This window comes from Anser brachyrhynchus (assembly GCF_964034855.1).
Source record: "Anser brachyrhynchus genome assembly, chromosome: Z".
NCBI classification, from domain to species: domain Eukaryota; kingdom Metazoa; phylum Chordata; class Aves; order Anseriformes; family Anatidae; genus Anser; species Anser brachyrhynchus.
The window spans coordinates 59348475-59368867 of NC_137697.1; the positions used below are offsets into that span (position 1 = coordinate 59348475).

Here is a 20393-nt window from a genome sequence, read left to right on the forward strand (position 1 = left end):
CAATGGAGAAGGGGAGGGGGCGGGACTACGCCGCCGCTCCAGCGCGGCGGGCGGGCGGGCTGCCCCGAATGGCGGCGGGCGGGGCAGGGCCGTGAGGGGAGGGGAAGGGAGCGGCGGAGGGGGGGGGGGGGGGGGGGGGGGGGAGGCGCGGCTGGGAGGGAAGGGGTGTCGCGGCTTGCGGCTCCTCGGGGACCGAGCTGCGGGCATCGACACGCCGGGCCTGCAGAGGGTCTGCCAGACCCGTGGGTGGCGGGTGCTGCCGCATCCTTCCCCCAAAGACCGCCCGATTTCGAAAAGGCTGCGGGTGGAGGAGGACGGACCAAGCGGGGCCGCCATGGCGGGGCGCTCACCTCAGGGCAGCGTCCGGGTGGGAGGCAGCAGGAGGGGTCCTCGCCTCATGGCCATGGCATTAGTGGGCTGCCTGCCTGGTGTACAGCTCGGCATGGCTCTGACCTCCTGCCCCACTAGCTCATGCCACTCTGGCAGACATTTTACTGTTTTATCCACAGCCCTGGCTCCAATACTGTGAGGAAAAACACAGGGCACCACACAACACCTGATGGAGTGATAGGTCTGGACATTTTTTTTTTTTGTACAGAGTTTGCACAAACTCCCATTGAAACCATTTTGGGACTCACATTCAGTTTCCAGCCAGAGTGCCTGTTGCAAAGCCCTGTATTATTGCACGTTGTCCATTCAGTTCTTTATGTCCCAAAGGGCAGAGGAGGATGAGCGCAGAACTGTAGGTTCCCTTCTCACATCAGGCAGTGCAAAGGAATACACCTAAGAAAAACCTAACCCACACCTCAGCTCTTAGCTTAGGCACTAAAAGCAACGCATCTGTTTTAACATGGAAATTTCTGCAAATTTTTGATCTTGCTTTTCATCACGGCCCAGGGGGCACCCCCAGCGTGGCTATACTTCTGCTAGGCCTTGAGCTAACACACATCTCCATTATGCATTTTTGCATTTTGCAATTACACCTCTGCATACAGTGTGTAGCTCATGTCCTGCCTCTGCTGGTGCCCAGTCCCTTACACCAGCCTGGCCGAGGGTTAGATCGGGAAGCAGGTACAGGACCCTCTCCGGTGGCAGAAGATGCCCATGCTGCGTGAGCTGGCCAGGGGGTGCAAACCTGTGTCCCCAAGCTGGAGCGAGGGCTGATGTGGGTGGACACAAGCTGAGAAGGAGAGGTCTGGTCCCCAAGTACCTCATTTCAACAGAGAAACGAGCATCTCTGCCTGTGTGCCCAGGAGAGTAAGGATATCACTTTGTTTCCAGAGAATTCATCTGAGCTGAGATTTTACTTCCAGCATCTCCTTGAAAACCATTCCAGTATTTGGCTCACTGATTTTCTGTGGTCGTATTGAGAAATCAGAGAGACAAATAAGAAAATGATAATCCGTTTAGTTCTAATTCATAAAAAAATTTGCATAGATCATACCAATTTTCTATGCTATTAAACTATATATATGCACATATGCATGTATGTGTATACAATGGAGATGGTTTATAGGTTAACTTCCCTAAAATATGCACAGTGGTTTAGTGATGGAAATATACTACAGGGGACAGGTGCTGTTCCACGTGATGTGGGTATTTCTGAAAGGTGCAAACAAGGCAAGCTTGCAGATGTCCTCATATACGTGCTTTTTAACAGCCTGCTGATGCTCTCTCCTCTCTCTCCATGGTCTCTGGTGCTAATTCAAGTGGCTGAAAGTACATTTACAGAAGTTGCAGTTTCCAGGGATTCAGACATCTCTGCTGTTAAAATTGGTGGCAGATGTGCACCTAGCTTTAGGTCAGTATTTGCCAAGCTTGTCAAAACAGAATTTCCCTCTAAGAAGGCAAACTCAATTTTATTCCTCTGCTGGCAACCTGTGAGGAGAGGCTGAAGGAGCTGGGACTGTGCAGCCTGGAGAAAAGAAGACTTGGGAGGTGCAAAGGAGATGCGGTGCTCTCTTCAGTGGTGCCCAGTGGCAGGACAAGAGGCACTGGGCACCAACTGCCACAGGAGGCTCCCTCTGAACACCAGGAGCGCCACTTTGTTGTGCAGGTGACCAAGCACAGGCACAGGCTACCAAGCGGCTGTGGGGTCTCCCTGCTTAGGGACCTCCAAAAGCCCCCTGGACGTGGTGCTGGGCACCCTGCTCTGGGTGGCCCTGCCTGAGCAGGGACTGGAGCAGTGCCCCCAGAGGTCCCCGCCAGCCTCTACCATGCTGTGACCGTGTGATTCTGTGTCCTCCTAGCATGCATTGTGAATGACATGCACGTCTGAATTCGTGCATCCATTCATACACTCCAGCTAGCCTGTGCGTGACCATATGTTGCCTCTCCAACGACAGTATTCTGGCTTTTTGGGAGAGGCTGCGGTAGGCTGCATAATAGATCTGAAGCAGTAAAACCTGTAAATTTGACACAGCAGAAGTTAAATGTAACAAAAGCAACTGCCAAAAAGAAATTATCTCCCAAAGCAACATTTGCCACTTACAAAATATTCTCATATTCATCAATATGGTTGTTTCAAGTCATCAGTTGACTAAGCTGTAGATAGCAAATGGGTTAAAAATTAACCTGCTGTACTCTAACCATGCCATTTTTAGACAGAGCCTGTGATGTTCATGCTGCTAGGCCAGGAGCAGATTGTGCTCTGCTGTGGTGGGATCCTCCACCAGAGCAATACAGGGCATGCACAGTGGCTTCACATACAGGCGACTGGTGAGACTAAGCCTTTGCTCTGTTAAAATCTGGGTCGTGCCCTTGTGATACCGAAGGCCTCTCGTGTCCTGCAGGCTGTACCTGTTCTGGTATGCTACACAAGTGAAACCCCAGAGGAGGCTGCTCACCGTCTCTACGCTGCTCTCCTTTACCCCATCCGTATTGTCCTCCTGCTCTTTTCCCTCCTTTGCGCCCAGGCTAAAGCAAGGACAGGCCTGACAGTGCTGGTGAAGACACACAGAACTGTAGTTAATAAACTCACGAGATTTCTACAGTGGGTGGAATAGAAAATACATAACATCCTCTGCTTTCTAAATATAGAACAGACATTTCACCCACCATGAAACCTCCCAGGCTAGAGGTGGCATTTGGCAATACGCATACTCAGCTCCCATGCATCAGAGCAGCCCCCTCCACTGATTCCCCAGAATACATCCAGAAAAAGAAGGGAGCTGAGGCAGGCTCTGGGGAGTCCCAAGCGTTGGAAGCAAGCATCTCTGCGGTAAAGCTACTTCCCCACAAGTAGATGTCAGCAGAGGGGGTAAGCCAGAGAAATGCTGCCTTTACTGAAAGCAATGAGGGACAACAAAACAGCATGAGCACCAGGCAACAGCCACAATTGCGACACAGGCATGTGGTGGTTTCTGCAGGAGCTGCGGGGTGGCCGGGAGCACCTTGAGCACGCTGCTGTAATGCCAGCCCTGGGCCTTGGCAGCAAGTGCCGGTGGTGCCCCTGCCTTTTAGCCATCCCCAGCTGCCACCAGCAGTCCGCAGCAGCAGCTTGCAGCTTGGACGAGGATGGTGGCAAGGGCCACCAGCCCACAGCAGTCTCTGGCCCTGTGGGTGCATGCAGGAGTGGGTTTCTGCTCTCGTTTTCTGCCTTCGGGCAGTGTACGCCAGCAGCTGGTCAGATGCAAGCCTGCAGCCTCTCAGCCCTGTGAGTTGCTTCCTTATTAGACCACGAATAGTGACTTTTCTGTGCATCTGCCTCTAACTGTAGGCTCAAGCTTGCTGCAGGAGAAGCAGAGGGCATGGGACTGTCAGAAAGGGACAGTCGGAAAGCTGTTTCTGAGCCCAGCCTTGCTCTAGGTTAGGAGGCAGTGGGTTTTTTTGTGACTTCGGGTCACCCATTGACTTTCTCAGTTCTCTTGTGCAGGGGCGTCTCCTCCGCCTGTCAGTCTAGTGGTTTTCTGCTAGGAAAGACCAGTGACATTTCCAGGGTGGTTCTTCTCTCGGAGCTGCTGCTGGCCATGGCCAGCCCTGGACACCCAACCTGCCTGACCTAAACCCTCAGGACCCTCAGCAGCATGCCAGAATGGTTGAGGTTGGAAGGGACCTCTGAGGATCATCTAGTCCAATCCCTTAGCCAGGAGTTTTGCATTTCTGAGCCGGTCTGCCCTGTAACTCGTTCCCTGCACATCTAGGCTGCATGTTCTATTCCTCCAGCATATGAGCATCAAATCTTTTTTCTTTTTTTTTTTTTTTCTCCTGCAGATTAGGTTACTAAAACACATTTTACTAGGGCTTCTTGCAAACATGCCTCGGAAGACGCACTTGGAGCAGATTGGAGCTGCTTGCTTGCTTTTTAACACTAACAGCACTGAGCTTATTAAACATGTTCTCCACAGATGGCCTTGGTTCATTTAGGAGTTATAGATTTCTTGGATTTAAGCCACTAGTACCTTGAGTACACAGCCACAGTCCTTTCCTTAGGTACCCCAAACTCTGGCTGTCAGCCAGGGAGCTCAGGCAAACCATCCCCAGCACTGAAAAATGAGGAGAAGGTGTGGGAAGGGTGAGGAGCTCTATCTCAGTGAGATTTTTTTCCCATTCTAGTGGTTATGCCAAATCAGAATGACAATTTGCCGAGAAGAAGAGTTTCTAGTTTTACCCTGCCCTTTCTCTACGGGAAGAATGCAGGGCTGGGTGACGTGACAGTCAGGTTTCACGTTTGCCACATGCCAAGTAGATTGGGAAGCATCTGAGACGTGCCAGAAATTTTGCAACATGAATGTACTTTTAAGAGAGAAAAAGCAGCAAATGGCTTATTCCTCTTGATAAATCTTGGCAAATAAAACACAGGTGGCAACATAAGGATCTCTGTCCCTGCTTAACAGGTGCAGATAGCAAGACACAGAGGTTGCTGCTGAGCTTTCAGAGCTCTTCAAGCACCTAACCCGCTGGGGCAGAAGGGATGCAGCACAGCAACTTTCCAATGTGCTTCCTGTGCTTTTCAGCACCTGGGCACTAAGCAAGGTGCTCCTGATGTGAGCCACCCAGTAAGAGGTGGGTCAAACTGGGGGGGGTCTCTGTAGCCCCCCTGTCCCACACTGCAGTGTCAGGAGCCCTTTGTGATGCTCAGGATCCCCAGGATCCGTCCCAGTCTCTCACTTTTGCCAGGTCAGGACATACAGAGGGGACAGGTGGTGGTGGGGTGACATCTGGGACCTCCAGAGGGAGGAGGTGGTGCAGAGGCTGCCGACTGCAGCGTGCTCTGATGCAGGCGGGAGTCTGCAAACGCTATAGTCATGGCAACAGCGCTCCAGATTCTCCCAGAGAGAGGTAATTCAGCTTCAGGCTTAATTCCATATATCTGTCGTGTTGTGCAGTGCTGTTCACCCAGCAGCATGCTCACAACTCTTTTACCATACCGGAGGTGGGGTGGGGTGACCCAGCTAGTTTCTCCATCAGTCGCATCCACAAGAGAGAGACATGGGCAGGTCACAGCTGGGTGACACACGCATTCCTTCATCATTTTTAGTGCAGGATACAAATTTCCTCCTTTTGCCACAGTACCCCTGCATACCCTTTTAACACAGGGAATTAAATGCTCTGGGAACTTTGCAGGTAGCAGGAATGCAAACACCTGCAAGAGGCACAGACAAGCAGCAGTCTGCAGAGGGTACAGCCCAAAATGAGTGACAGGAGCTTCATCTGGCTGGAGTCTGTAACACCCTGGCAGGTTCTCAATGGCCAGGCAGTTGTCCCCCGAGCTGGGCAGAACACCCAGAGTCCTGGTAAGTCCACCAGAAGGGTTGGCTACAGGCACCCATCGGGCTATGGGAAAGGTAAAGGTTTCAGAAATTGAGGTTGGGTACGGCACCAGTAACGCAGTATGCAGTGGCAGCATGCTGTAGTGTGAGCAGACAGTAACACTTTGCAGGAACAGTTTTCATTTGAAATAGCTGCTGAAGGAGAACAGCATCAAAACATGAATGACCTGGGGACTTCTGCCCTGAAACATTGCATGGGAGCAACATGGTAGGATATTGCCTGCAAGTTTGGGCTTCTTACCGGCAAAGCAACTGGTATCTCCTGGGAGCAGCCTGAAGAGATGGTCTTACAGAGGTGGAATGGTTTCACAGAGGTGGAAACAACAGCTAACAGCAATGTACTGACTTGGTAGCTCAGGAACAGGAGTCTTGGGGTTGCTGAGGTTTGCTCTGAGCCAAAGAATGAGCTTCCCTTTTTGGAAACGTTTGGCTGCATAACAGCCCAGGGCAGACCACTCCTCCTCCCATTTCTCTGAGACTTTTTCCAATTCTCCTTTCCTTCTGCCTTCTATGCATAATCCTCCCACTAGTATGGTTTATATGCTGTACAGTATAGATATGCAGTCCTACATTTACCATTTCAAACATCACAGGAAAAAGTCAATTTACACCAGGGAAAAAAAAAATACCGTAAGCAGCACTTAAATGAATCAGCACTGACAGAGGAACTCAGAAACCCTCCCGCAGCTGAAACCCTCCTTGTGGCTTTGCTCCAGAAGTTCTGGTGGCTCTGCCAGTGCTGCTGTGATAGAGAGGCTTGGGAGCGCAGCACATCACGCCCCTGACCATGGCTTCTGCTTGCAGGCAGCTGCCTGTTACCAGTGGGCATTGCACCCAGCACCAGGGGCAGTAGGGGTGACTGCCTGAAAGCCCCCTCCCTGCTCAGGGCTTGGTGGGGCCAGGGGACTGCAGGCACCCAGTATCCCCCTGGATCCATGCATTTGCTTCCCTGCAGCACTGGGGTACGACCCGCAGGTGGAAGGAGCACGCGGTGCATCTGTAACTGATTCTCACCCTGAAGTTTTGAGGCAGAGATTCGCAGATGTTATTCTGCTCGCTTGCAAAATAGGGAACAGAGGCAGAATGCAAGACACCATGTCCAGTCATGCTGCATGCAAGCAGCGGCATAGCTACCATGCCAGCTGCCTTCCCACTGGTACGGCATTGACGCCAATCCTGACACCAGAGCCCCTTTCATTGTCTTTTCTCTTCAGCAAAGCACAAATTGTTTTAGTCAGAGCTGACTGTCCTCACATTCAGAACAGGCGTTTTTCAGTCACTCAGAAAAAAAACAAACTGCCGTGTTCTAATTGCATTTCCACCAGAAAAAAAAAAAAAGGCAAAGATTTCCAATGCTCTTTTAGTAATTACATTCCACATCCACAACACAAAGCTATACTTAAATCTATTGTAAGGTGGCTTAGTAAATCACAAGTAGCAGTCTTATCAAACATAGCAGGAAAAAAGCACCTTTGAAGATCCATCTTAAATCTATTCATACTGGCTTAAAAGCTAGGATATTTGGAAAGCAATTCAAAATGGAATTGATTCAAAAAGATGCAGTTTCTGCGGCTCTCCTCCTTTTCCAACTTGAGCTTAGAACAGTTACCTTGAAGAAAAACACAGTCTCCCTCATTATCTCCAATGTAATTGTCTATTTTTTCTTCTAAAAATGTACCAAAAAAAAGTTCAGTCAAAATCAGCCAAGATGTTTTTTATTGAAATTACAACACACAAAAAATGTGTTTTTCTATATAAATAACCACAAATGTAGCAAAACCAAAATATCTACATGCCTGTTTCTCAAAACAGCAGCATTCTTCAGGGAGTGCCCTTCATAATGTATAGTTTTCATAAAGGACTAATATTTCTTCTTTATTTACATGTTCCAGTAACAAATACAGGAAGTGAAGAACTGTAGACTTTTAATAGAAAACTATGCATTTCTGGCAGAGCACACAAGACAAAGAAAAAAATAGCTAGGGATTGGGATTGTCAGCCCTGTAAGAAGGTCCAGTGACAGTCATGCCTTGATATACAGCATGTGTTCAGTGGTACTTTATTAACATGCTGTGGCAGAGAATTTTACCATTAATTTTGTCAAAAGAAGAGTTTCCTTTGTTAAACAAGACAATAGAACACCACTTCTGCTTTATTCTGAACATGGTCTGCCTTCACAGTTATTTCACCATAAATGCTTTAGTTTCTCTCTCATCCTTTCCTGCCACCATCTCTCTCTCACGGTTGCCTACCTGTAGGCTCTTAGAAAAATTTCCCCACTTCTTTTGCAAAGCCTGGACCATCTCTTTCAGTGTATCAGTAGTCTGCAAGGCAAAAGGAGTCTTCTCACAGGATAGGAGGTTATTCAGCTGCCTTGCATGTATCAGAGAGTTGTAATTGATCCTGTTTGCTAAGAGCATTGACAAAGGAGGTGTAAGACTGAAATGCATACAGATGTCCACTCAGATTTTCTGCCAGTAACATAATAGTTATGCTTAGCCATTCATAGCATCACTTCAGTTTTCCAAGATTTGTTTACTACAAGGCATCCCTGCAAAGTTTGTTCCAGGTTTAACACTAAGTTTGTTCTGCAGCAGGTTCTGGATTCAGGTGGATTCTTCTACATCACCTCAGAGTGCAGAATCACAACAGAAATCAGCCTCAATATTCTCATTACCCCCACAAACTGTTGGAGCTGTGCTTGCAGGCTCCCAGATTTTGGCAGATTGGCCATGCAGTTCATTAATTAACTTGAGGTCTCTGAGTTGTATTCAGGTTGATAGGCTCTTGCTGCTGCTGTTTGGGGTTAGTACTGACTGTCACAACAAGCACACACACCTGGGACTGATTTGCTGACATGACTAGCATCTGTTTTCTCCTTTCTAAAAAAGGAAAAAATGAAAAGAGAAAGAAAAATAAAATAATAATAAAAAAACATCCTACAAGGTATTAAGACAATGTGAAAGAAGAAAACTTTTTGAAACACCACAAATTAGTTTGAATGGAAGAAGCTGTCATGCTAATGAGGGAAGGCAGAAACACTAAGAGAGAAGCTGCTGCTTCCAGTTCAATAGTTTCCAGCCATTTTCCCTGATGAATGGGACACAGGGCTCTCCTGATATGGCATCTATCCTGTGAAGGGACATTGATGGGCTTGGTGTTGGGACCACAGGCTGGAAGCTTGCCCACTCTGGTGTGGTCCACACTCTTGCTCCAGCCAAAGTCAGTGAGGGGGCAGAATGTGGAAGTGTCACAAAAAGCATTTCATTCCTGTTTCATCCTTTAATAGTTGTTTGCTCAGCTCAAGCTAAACATAGAAGAGCATCCTCCCTTTGTGCAAAGAAGCTGGAGAAGCTGAGGTTTTTAATACTGGTAATACCCTTTACAGACCTGAGTAAATCCACAGGTCTGAGTGGGGCAGGACCGTGGGTGGGACCACAGGCATTTGGTCCTCTCTTGGTGGAGAGGCTTCTGTGCCAAAGCATCCCGGTGCTGAGGAGGGCTGGACCAGCCCTTCCTTCCCCAAGCAGTCCACCAAGGGTGCCCCCAGCCATGCCTTGGGCTGACCCACAGCTCTCCCTTCTTTGTACGCGGGGTTAGGCCCGTATGAACCCACTCATGTCTCAGCGTGGGGCCTGTGGCAAGAGTCACCGACAGCTTCCTGCTGTCCCCACAGTGTTAACACCTTTCAGCGCTGCACAGACTGGATGGGCCTTGTTTCTTCTTCTTCCATCATCAAATGTTGGCTCCGGCTTACCCCTGGATCCTCGGGTGCTCTCCAGTGGTGGGTGAAGCGCCAGCTTCTCTATGTGGAGATCTGCTCAAATAGTGATTTCATCTTTCAATGCCAATGGTTTGAGCAGGAGGTCCTGCTGCCCCCTGGGGCAGGGCCTGAAACACTGTAGCTCCTGTTGAGGTAGAAATAAATTCTGTATTAAAACCAACCAGATTACCTTTGTTTCTAAAACACGTTCAGCCCAGGTCCTGTCAATGGTTATTGGGATAAGCATATCTTTAAGGATATGCGATGATCTGGCCATGGAGCCCTGCGCAGGAAGATGATAGCTCTGGAAATCACAGGAACAGTAGATTTGAGAGACAATACTGTCTGCTGCACAGCAGGGTAATGGTTTATCAGTCACACAGTCTGCAGTAAGAAGGTGACAGCCTGAACAATGAAGATATCTACCATTTTGAAATAAAGCCGTAGCACAGCTTTACACACCTCTTTTGTTCATTACATGCTGTTAGTCCCTGGCAAGCTGCAGGAGTGGGAGTGCAGACAGAAGGGATCTGTGCCTTCCACAGAGTCCCTGGAGCAGCCTCTGGTGTTTGTTTGATCATGCTTGCATAGCACAGAGCTGGTTTTCTAATGAGTCAGCAAAACTTTGGGCCGATTTCTTTTGTTTGAAAGCATACACAAAGAAAAGAGAACAAACTGAAGGCTTGATTTTGTAGTGAGAATGAATTAGCAATAAGCTAAGTGCTTTGAGCAGTAATTACAGTACAACACAAACACAGTTCCTCTACTAATGACCCCTTGAAAAAAATCCCGTGTGACCTAGCATGGGGCAGGCATGCGGTTACTGTGCTCGTTTGCTGCCCTCTCTTGGAAGCAAAGACCAACCTCCAGGAAAAGAAAAGCGGAATAAAGGTTGTCAAGAGAAGGACAAGCAGCATATACACTCACTCCAAGAGGGTGGAATAAAATAAATAAATAAATAAATATATACACTCACACACCAATATACTAAGTAAGTAAATATACCAAATAATACCAAATATACCAATAATACAAAAACAATAACAACAACAACAAAAACTTTTCCCTGCATTGGAAAGAATAATGAAATGCTTCTAAGCATCTGCTTTTTTTTTTCTAAGGCAAGATGTGTGACAGAGTTGATCTCAGTGATGAGGCTGTATGTCACAGATAAACATCACCCTTTTCTACCCATTATTTTATACACCTAATAAAATATATATCTTACCTCTCCTTCCCCATAAAAGTGATTTTCTAAAAAAAGAGTGATTTTTGCTTTTCAAACCCTACAGAAATATTTGCGCAGACCTCCAAGGCATTGCCTCACTTGCCTTCTGCAAAGATTTCTGTCTGTAATGTCATAAAGGCTGAAAGAAAACTGGATCCTGTGAGTAATGGCAATCATTTGCAAGAAATAAGAGTTCCACTTTTCAGAATAAGTTTCCTTCAGCTTTAACTTCAGGCAAGGGAGTCTGTATCACTGAGGATCCTGTATGCACAATAAAGATCCAGCTGGTGGGCCCACTGGTGCTGCTGACTCTTTGCTCCTTTGCCAAGTATAAAGCTCCTTCCCTGGACAAAATGCCCTGGACACAGTGGTGGCAACAGAGGTCTGTGTGTCCCACAGCATTTTGCAATTGGACTAATTTTATTGGAAAAGTTTTTATCATGATTAAACTTACCTCAAAAAAGAAATCTTAATTATCAAAACTAATACAGGACTTGTGTCATCTCAGCAAATTCCTGAGACAGTTTTCTCCCTTTTCTGACCTTCTCAGCCTACAGCTTTGGAGAAGGTCAGCAAAACCTCAGTAAATTCTGTTGATAAACACACGACTTGGTCCTGGAATATTGTTCCCCAGTTAGAAATCAAGATACTTCATATCCTATGAGAAGAATTTATTTTTATTTTTATTTTTAATTTTTTAATCTTTAACGGTATATGAAGCAAAATTTGAAATATATCATGTGACAAAACAACAACAAAACAAAAAAATATCCAGCCCTCTTTAAAGACTGTACCACCTTCCCCAAGGACATAAACTTTTGTACCCCACATGAAGCACATCACTATTTAAATTGTTCCATAAACATAGCCAAGCAGCCTGAACTCCACCTGGGTCTCAGTCCTTAAAAGAAAATATATAAAATAGCTGATACCCCATTTTAATTCTAATTGGAGATCAACTGCCAGGGATCTTTAATGAAACTTCCATGGAGGGCCATGGAAGTCCTCCCATGGAGGATCCATTCCTCATCATCTTTACGTATAGTGGAGGCTTCAACCTTAAGAACCACCTGTACCTACCCCAAAGTCTGTCTTGTGTAAGCAGGAAGCTGTGGCTGCTTGTCACTTTTGAATGAAGGGTATTTCCTTCACTGCCTAAGTGTGGAAATCCAAAAGCCTCATTGCAATCCATTTTTTAAATTTCAATCTCATCCCTCACCCAAGAACAGTGTTATCACCTATGGTACATATTTCCCCTCCCCTTTCCAACTCTCCACTCACGTTTTGTTCATGTGCTTGCTCATGGTGTGGAGGAGCACATGCAAACCCTCAGCTTACCTTTGGCTGCTGCAGGAAGGGCCTGTCCCCAGTGCTCAGCGCCCAGCTGTGAGCAGCTAACTCTCTTCTCCTTGATTCCCAGGTGATTACTGTGCACACATGCGCGTACAAGCACATTCATTTATCTCAGGGAGATTTGCCCAATTCAGCCCTGCGTTTGAGACAGAAACAACTGCATACCCATTAACCTCAGGCTGATGTAAACTCGGAATCCTAAGGACAACAATTCCACTGTCAAACAACTCTGTAAGTGAAACAACAAAAGGACCAAAAACGAGTTTAGTCCACTTTTCCCTCTAGTGAATGCCACTTAGAGAGACTTGTGCTTTTCTTCCCAGCCGGATTCTTTATTTGTCTGTAAATTACATTTGCGAACAGGCAATTTTTGGTAGACCAGTGATACACGTGCAGGAGTAGAGCTGTCTGTGTTGTGCTATGCAGTTGCTACGTCTCGAGCGACCTCTGTTGCCAGAGAGATGGGATGACAGAGGTGGATACCTGATTTCCCCTGGCAGTCTGTAAAAAATGCTAGAAAAAATGGTAGAAAACAGCTTTAGAGCCTGCCTGGAAGAAGAGAGCTCTTCACCCTGCCTGTGTGCCCTCTGCTTTAGACCGGATGGCTCAGCGTTGCTGCCCTCCTTTGGGAAGACTGTTCCATAGACTTACCCGGGATATAAAGTGACGCTCCAGTGTTACAATGTCTATGCTGCCCTGCTGTCAGATTCTGTTGAACCGGATGAATAGTTTTACATGGGTTAAAAAAAAAAAAAAAAAAAAAAAAAAAAAGTGAAATCACCAGATATCAGCAATAAAACTCACTGGAGGTACAGGAAGCTCCCATATGAGATGCACTTGGACAAATCTGGACTAGGAAAGTAGTAATGAAAGAGAAGAAGGAGGGACACAGAATAAAGACCCATTAATAAAGCAGAGGAAGCAGCTGCAGTTTTACCCTAATGGCTGAAGAAGGAAACAAACATTTCACCACTGGTGGTGCCCACCAGGTTCTTGTTTTGGGCTGGATTGACTTCTCCTACCTCTAAAATTTTTTTCACTGATGGAATTAGAGTGAGCATGGTCAATGTTTTCCCACACACCTAGTGTACTCATTTACCCAGTATACTCTTCCTGCTGGGCTATAGCTGCCCCCACTTCTAGATAAAGCCATACCTCAGGACACTCTGGCTGCTGATTTCCATTTCCATTCCCTTAACATTTCCCAGTCTGCTGAAACTGTGATGAAAATTTCTTCCCTAATAATTGTGCTGATGAGTCACTGTAGTATTATGGTGTGTTGGTTTACATCATACACTGATCAGTGGAATTTTACTAGGGACTTTGGTGCTGTATGTGCTTAAGCAAGCAAACTAAAGAACATCAGCTTCATTGCAAGGTCAGCCCCAGAGATATGGGCTCAGCTACTCGGATGGTCAGAGAAGTAGCCTTGCAGGCAAAACAACCAGGGTAATGCTCGCATCCTAGCCACTTCTAACATATCCTTGAAATCCAGCCCCCTCACCCCACAGTGTCTGGTGTCATAGACAAGTAACTGTTACAAAGCTGAATGCAGGGATGCCTGAAGTAATAGGTAAGTTGCCTTGTTAAGTTTTACTGTGATTGGTAGTCAGTAGTATGTGTTAATTAGTGATTGGACAATTCATATTGTACCTGTAAGCCTGAAAGGTATAAAACCCCAGGTATGAACACACTCATGTGCATGAAGAAAAACTTACCCTTGTAATTCTATACTTTGCATCCTAGCCACTCTCCTCAGTCAGCTGTGAATTTTCATGACAAAATAACATTGCAGACAACTTTATCAGACATTTATACTTGCTTCAGCCTTTTATTATTAAACTATGTTTTGCAGCCACAGAATGATAGCCAAGCATTTTAAGAGTATTGCTTACAAAGCCACATCTAGAGAACTGATCATGATCAATAAAGCATGACTTTTGGTCATCATACACAGTACTCTCTTGGGACAACTTGCACACAGCAAGGAGAACACCTTTTTAGCTGTGCTGCCTGCCAAGATACTGCACAAGCCTGCGTGTTTTCTCCCTGTGCTGTATGCCTGTGCACCTGTCCATGCATGTGTCTGTTGTAACTTCACAGCACTGTTCGTGTCTGGCATCCTCCAGGTGGTTGCAACCTGCTTCTGGGCTGGCTGCAAAAGATCAGTTATTGACTTTTGATTTAAGTAAGTTTGTAACACATTTTCAGTGAATATGAATCTGGGCTTTTCAGTGCCTACTGGCTGTCTGACCTTGGATCTACACCTAAAGGGTAGCTAGTCTGAAACAGCCCACCTGAGCTTTAGTCTCACTCAGATCAGCTGATCAGCACCTGAAAAGAATCAACATCTGAAACGAAAAGTGGTGGAAAAGGAAGGATGTGTATCCAGCAGGGTCCTCATAGGTCTTCTCTGTAATTGCTGTGTGCACATGCCAGCTCTTGGGCAAGGTGTGATCCACCTGAGGAAGCCATCTCCACAACTCCCTGACTCAATGGAAAGGGAAGTGGGAAGGTGCCCCAGGCTCTTGTGTGACTCCCTCATGGTGAGGGCTGTCATCCAGCATGTCCATGCTCCTCAGTGCTCACTGGTGAGTGGCCTGGGTCAGCAAGAAGTGGATGCAAATCCCCTTCACAGGTGTGTGTGCATACATATATTGAGCTGAAAGGAAGCAATTCTGGAAATCAATGGGATTTTTTGGAGCATTGTTTTTCCACACAGTTGGGAAGAGCTCTCCCAGATCTGGGGAGAGCAGACTTCAAACTGCTCAGGGAACCAGCTAGTAATGTGCTGTAGGAAACTGCTTTAAAAGGCATTGAGGTTGATCAATCAGGCTGGTCGGTTTTTAAGCACTCAGTTTGTGGATTCCATCGCGGGACCTCTCTCTATTATTTTTCAACAGTCCTGGGAATCTGGAGAGGTCCCAGTTGGCTGGAAGCTGGCAAATGCGGTCCCAATTTTCAAGAAGATCCTGGCAAGAAAGAAGATCCTGGCAACTACAGGCCTGTCTCACTTCAGTGCATGGTAAAATTACGGAGATTATTCTGGGGCTTATTGACAAACACCTAAAGGACAACACAGTTATTGGTCAGAGCCAACATGGGTTCCCTAGGGGGAGGTCATGTCTAACAAACTTAATTTCCTTCTATGATAAGATTACCCATCTAGATGACCAAAGGAAGCCAGGTGATATAATCTTTCTATATTTCAGTAAAGCTTTTGATACTGTCTCTCACAGTATTCTTCTGGACAAAATTACCAGAATACAGTTAGATAAAAGCATAACAAGAGGGGTGAACAATTGGCTGATGGGTCAGGCCCAGAGGGTTCTTTTAAAAGCAGTTACATCAGGTTGGCAACCTGTCACTGCTCTGGTTCCCCAGAGCTCCATTTTAGGACCAGTCCTCTTCAACGTTTCATAAACAATTTGGATGAAGGACTTGAAGGTTTTTTAAGCAAGTTTGCAGATGATACCAAACTGGGTGGAGCTGTTGAGTCTGTCGAGGGTGGTGAGGCCTTGCAGAGAGATCTTGACAAGTTAGGAAGCTGGGAAACCACCAACATTATGAAATTAAACAAGAGCAAGTGTTGGATTCTGGAGCTGGGAGGGGGCAACCCTGGGTATATATACAGACTGGGGGAAAAAATGCTGGAGAGCAGCCCCACAGAAAGGGATATGGGGGTTTTGATCAACAGCAAGCTGAACATGACCCAGCAGTGTTCAGGAGGGCCAACCATTTCCTGGGGTGCATCAAGAACAGCATTGACAGTCGGTCAAGGGAAGGGATTGTCCTGCTCTACTCTTCACTGGTGCAGTCTCACCTTGAGCACTGTCTGCAGTTTTGGGTGCCACAGTGTAAGAAAGATATAAAACAATTAGAGAGTATTCAAAGGAGGGCTACAAAGATGGTGAGGGTCTGGAGGGCAAGACATATTAGGAGCAGCTGAAGTGCCTTGGTTTGTTCAGCCCAGAGCAGAGCAGGCTGAGGGGAGGCCTCATGGCGGCCTGCAGCTCCCTCACGAGGGGAGCGGAGGGGCAGGCGCTGAGCTCTGCTCTCTGGGGACAGCGACAGGACCCGAGGGAACGGCATGGAGCTGGGACAGGGAGGGTCAGGCTGGGTGCTAGGGAAAGGTTCTACACCCAGAGGTGGTTGGGCACTGGGATGGGATCCCCAGGGAAGTAGTCATAGCACCAAGCCTGCAGGAGTTCAAGAAGTGTTTGGACAGTGCTCTCAGATGCATGGTCTGTTTTTTGGGTGGTACTATGTAGAGTCAGGAGTTGGACTCAGTGATGTTTGTGGGTCCCTTCCAACTCAGGATATTTTATAATTCTATGATTACTAACAGTTTATGCTTTTAAAATAAGCTATATATGTGTTTTTAATGCAGTTACAGACTGTATGAAAGCTGCACAGCTGTAACATAAGGGTGCATTGATAGCGATAAAGCAGCAAAGCCCCAGGACTGAAGCACTAGACTAAAACCCAAATTCTAAATTCCCCCATTAGCTTGTGAAGCGACTTCTGTGAATTTCCATTTCCACAGTGGTATAACATTTCCAATGATGGTTGTGTTATAAAGTGTTTTCTGCAGATGGAACAGGCTGTGTAAGAGGTAGGTGACCTTGTGCCATGAGTCCTTAAACTGCATCCAAAGAAGCTTTTGATTATTTGCGTAGTCCAAAGAGGACTGTATATTAGCAGCTTTAAATCAGGAAAACTGTGTTTCTTTTGGGACGTTGTTTACTTTATAAGGTACCTGTTACCTGTGAACCAGTTCAATTCCATGGTCATCATTGTACGTAGAACATGGAAAAGACACATTACAGGGCAGAGGTTGTTGCTGAACAAGCTTCCTTTCTGGGCTCAGACCTCAGTGATCTGCTGTTCATTTCTTGTACTGTACCATTATGATTGAAGACAGTGCTTGATGGTTGTCAGTAAAAGACTGTTGCCTGTTGCATTATCGCTTGGAGCTAAATCTGTGAAGTTTTGGGTTTTTTTTGTGCATGCTAAAGCCCATATTGTATTGTTCGCGTGACAAACTATTTTCAGTTTGTTTTTCAATATCTCAAAGAACTTCTTTATGGTCTATACTATGTGCCTATTGTTTATCATTCATGTGATTCATAAATAATATTACTTTCTGCGTAGAATAAATAGTAAACTTTAAAATATAACTGACAAAATACAAAAGTGAAAGTCACTGACTTGAAATATATCAGAAGAAAAACACTGTGGATCAGTTTTTCCCTTGTAGCTTTAGCTCAGTGCTTAGTAAACAAGAATTGCCATAAGTTCTTCCATTTCCTAATATATTACCACAAAGCAAAATACATAGTTTCTTCTGAGAAAGAACTGAGAAAACTGTCATGACCAAGTGGTCTGCAGTTTTGGGTGAGGCTGTGTCCTGTTGCAAACGTGTGAAAGGGAGGAAAGATTCTGGTGTGTTTTTGGAAGCTTTACCCCTTTCCATTTTCCTCCCCGCTCTGTCTGAACTCCTTGTACCAGGTTGAAGCAGCTCTAGCTTCACATAACTGTAAAAGCTCTGGTATCTCCTCATTTTAACATAGACACTCAACCTTCATTCTCATCTTATCCAAGCAGATAACGCTCCGCAGGTAACGCTCCGCAGGTAACGCTCCGCAGGTAACTCCTATAAAGTGGGAACGATCTTGTACCTGTTTCAACAGATGACAAAATGAAACAAAAAGCAAGGAAGGGCTACATCTGAAAAACACTGTAGTGAATCCAGAACCCAAGAGCATGTTTTCACAGAATCCCTAGTTTGACCTATGACTGAGGTAGTGCCTGCCAAACTGCCTCCCTTCCAGCCGTCTTCCACTACCATGCTGCTTTCCTTCAGCCAGAGCCAAGTACTTCTCTGAGTGTGCTCAGCTGATTCAACTCATGAATTGATCTGCAAATGAGGGAACTTTGATGGACAAGAGGAGGACACATTCTTACTGACTTTCCACAAGCATCCCTGAAATGGATCATTTCATATCCATTTGACAGCTTTGGCAGCAGTGATTATTTTATCAACCCTAATTACATCCTTACAGCAGAATAATGTTTCATGGCCACTTTTAAATGTCACATACTCTAAGTTAGGCCCTTATAAGTGGACACAACACATCCAAATCAAGGGGGCTGCAAGTTGTGTTAGCATGATCACACTACAAATTCGGCTTATCATAGACAGGTAATTCTGTACTGAAATTCACTTTAAAGATTTTAAGTATCAAGCTCAATATGATCATGTAGAACAAGTAGAAAAATATATACTGTGATCAGAGAGAGCCTTCTTCTGTCTCATACAGCTCCCTGCTGCAAAGTCTTTATATATCCTCTAAACACTCCTGCTATTCTTACTTTGCAGGTGTGGAACAGTAGCACATGGTGTGTCTGTGCTGTATTTCAGGTAATGGCCTGAATTCACACTTCTATTGCACTTGTAGCTTATAGAGGCATACCTGGCTTTAGATGTGGATTTCAGCATGATCAGAAAAAAATCTTGGGACCTACATTAAAATTTCATCCAGGTCTAATCACATCTTCAGTACATCAGATAGTTCAAAAACATGACTCACACAGCTAGCATTACATATCTCTTCACTGACCAATATGATACAGACAAGTTAGCTCTGTATCCCTCCTAGAAGGACTTTGGCACCAACTGTTACACTGACAGTTTGAACTGCTTGGACACCCTTTAGCAAGAAAGGTGAACAAAGCCAAGAGAGGCACAGTGCCAGGGTTTCAATTTTCTTTCTTGCTTGACCAATAGCTACTTTACCAACAGTCATGGCTTGGAGAAACCACTTACTTATGGTGACAGAGAAAGCAGAGGAGCTAGAAACTGAAACCATGTTGCTTGAAACCTCAGCGACTGAGGCTAGATACTTAAGTCCCATTTTTATTTTATTTTATTTTATTTTATTTTATTTTATTTTATTTTATTTTATTTTATTTTATTTTATTTTATTTTATTTTATTTTATTTTATTTTATTTTATTTTATTTTATTTTATTTTATTTTATTTTATTTTTTTCTAGAATCCAATCCATGGCCTAGAGACATCTCGCAGCTAGGTTGTTTTGAAATATCCCTTTAAGCACATGATATGCCAAAAAAAGGTGAAAGTCTGCAAAAGATTACAAAATGCATTAGAAATTTCCACCTCTCAGAGACCTTAGTACAAAACCAGTCCTCACTCAGCAAGGGCCCATGGCTCCCTTGTGGGCAGAGAGCCAGAGGCAACAGTGCAGCCAGCTGGACTGGGACTTACCACTCAAAGTCATGGTGAATACCATATTGCAGGGGCAATGCAGGTCTGAGGTCAAGCCAGCCTGCTGTTCAGGACCAAGCCAGCAGCTGACAGTCAGACCCACAATGATAGGCTGAGGTCAGCAGCCTCCAGGTCAGAGTCTGTCTCACCAAATCCATAGTGGGACCATGACTCCTCCAGTATAGCTCAGACAGGAAGGTACCAAAGGCTGATTGAAATAAGTGCCTGCTCCCATGGTCTGCGTGTGGTAGTGAGGGCTGGAGGCCTCAGATGGCACTGGTTATCAAGGCTTATTAATGCCTTTGGGACCCTGACTGTGGTGAGGTGGTGTGTTTGCAATGTTGTTATTTAATACTAAAAGAAAGTTTGTGTCCTTGTGGTAGTCTCTCTCTCCAGTCTCTTTATTGTTGTCCCTTTGGGAGGCATCAAAGCCAGAATTTGTGAGGGTCATCTCTGGGAAGTTTCAGTAGCAAAACCAGAATTTGTGGTTTCCACAAGGCTTCTTGCCAACTTCAAACACAAAGCTGAGGGCTTCTGTTCTGTTGGTGATTTATCGTGCTGGGTGAACAATATGCAAGGACAGTTATGGCCACAAAGGCCTCTCAATTAAAGGAATCAGGTACTCTTTCAAAAGCCTGTTCTTCCCTGTGGCACATGAGGCTGCTGAAGTTCTAGCTTCACCAGGTGCTTCATGCTGTTCAGACAGTTGGAACCCATTTCATCTATGTATTTGATCTATGCTAAATCAACCTTCTGAGAAGAAGCTTTGCTCTATGACTAACAGCCATCAGGAGACAGAACAGCTCAAGGGATGCTTTACACCTCTGGGTCACTGGATCAAAACAAACTCACTCCAGGTCAGGTATGAAACTGAAACTTATCTGTCAGGTTTTGGTGGGCCATGTGAAAAGAGTGGATAGTGTTGTTGCAGCTCCAGCCAGAGCCTCTCAATAGGCTCTGCAGGCAAGACAATGAACAAACAGCTCT

The 20393-nt window shown here is 45.7% G+C and overlaps 1 long non-coding RNA gene across 1 annotated transcript; it reads right to left on the minus strand.

The window, feature by feature from the left end:
* Positions 1-7618: 7618 nt before the first annotated feature.
* Positions 7619-13322, minus strand: LOC308185622. Its single transcript, XR_013943520.1, has 3 exons — positions 12767-13322; positions 12101-12628; positions 7619-9679 (listed from the first exon to the last, which is right to left on the minus strand). It is a non-coding gene; the product is annotated as an uncharacterized lncRNA (long non-coding RNA).
* Positions 13323-20393: the final 7071 nt, after the last annotated feature.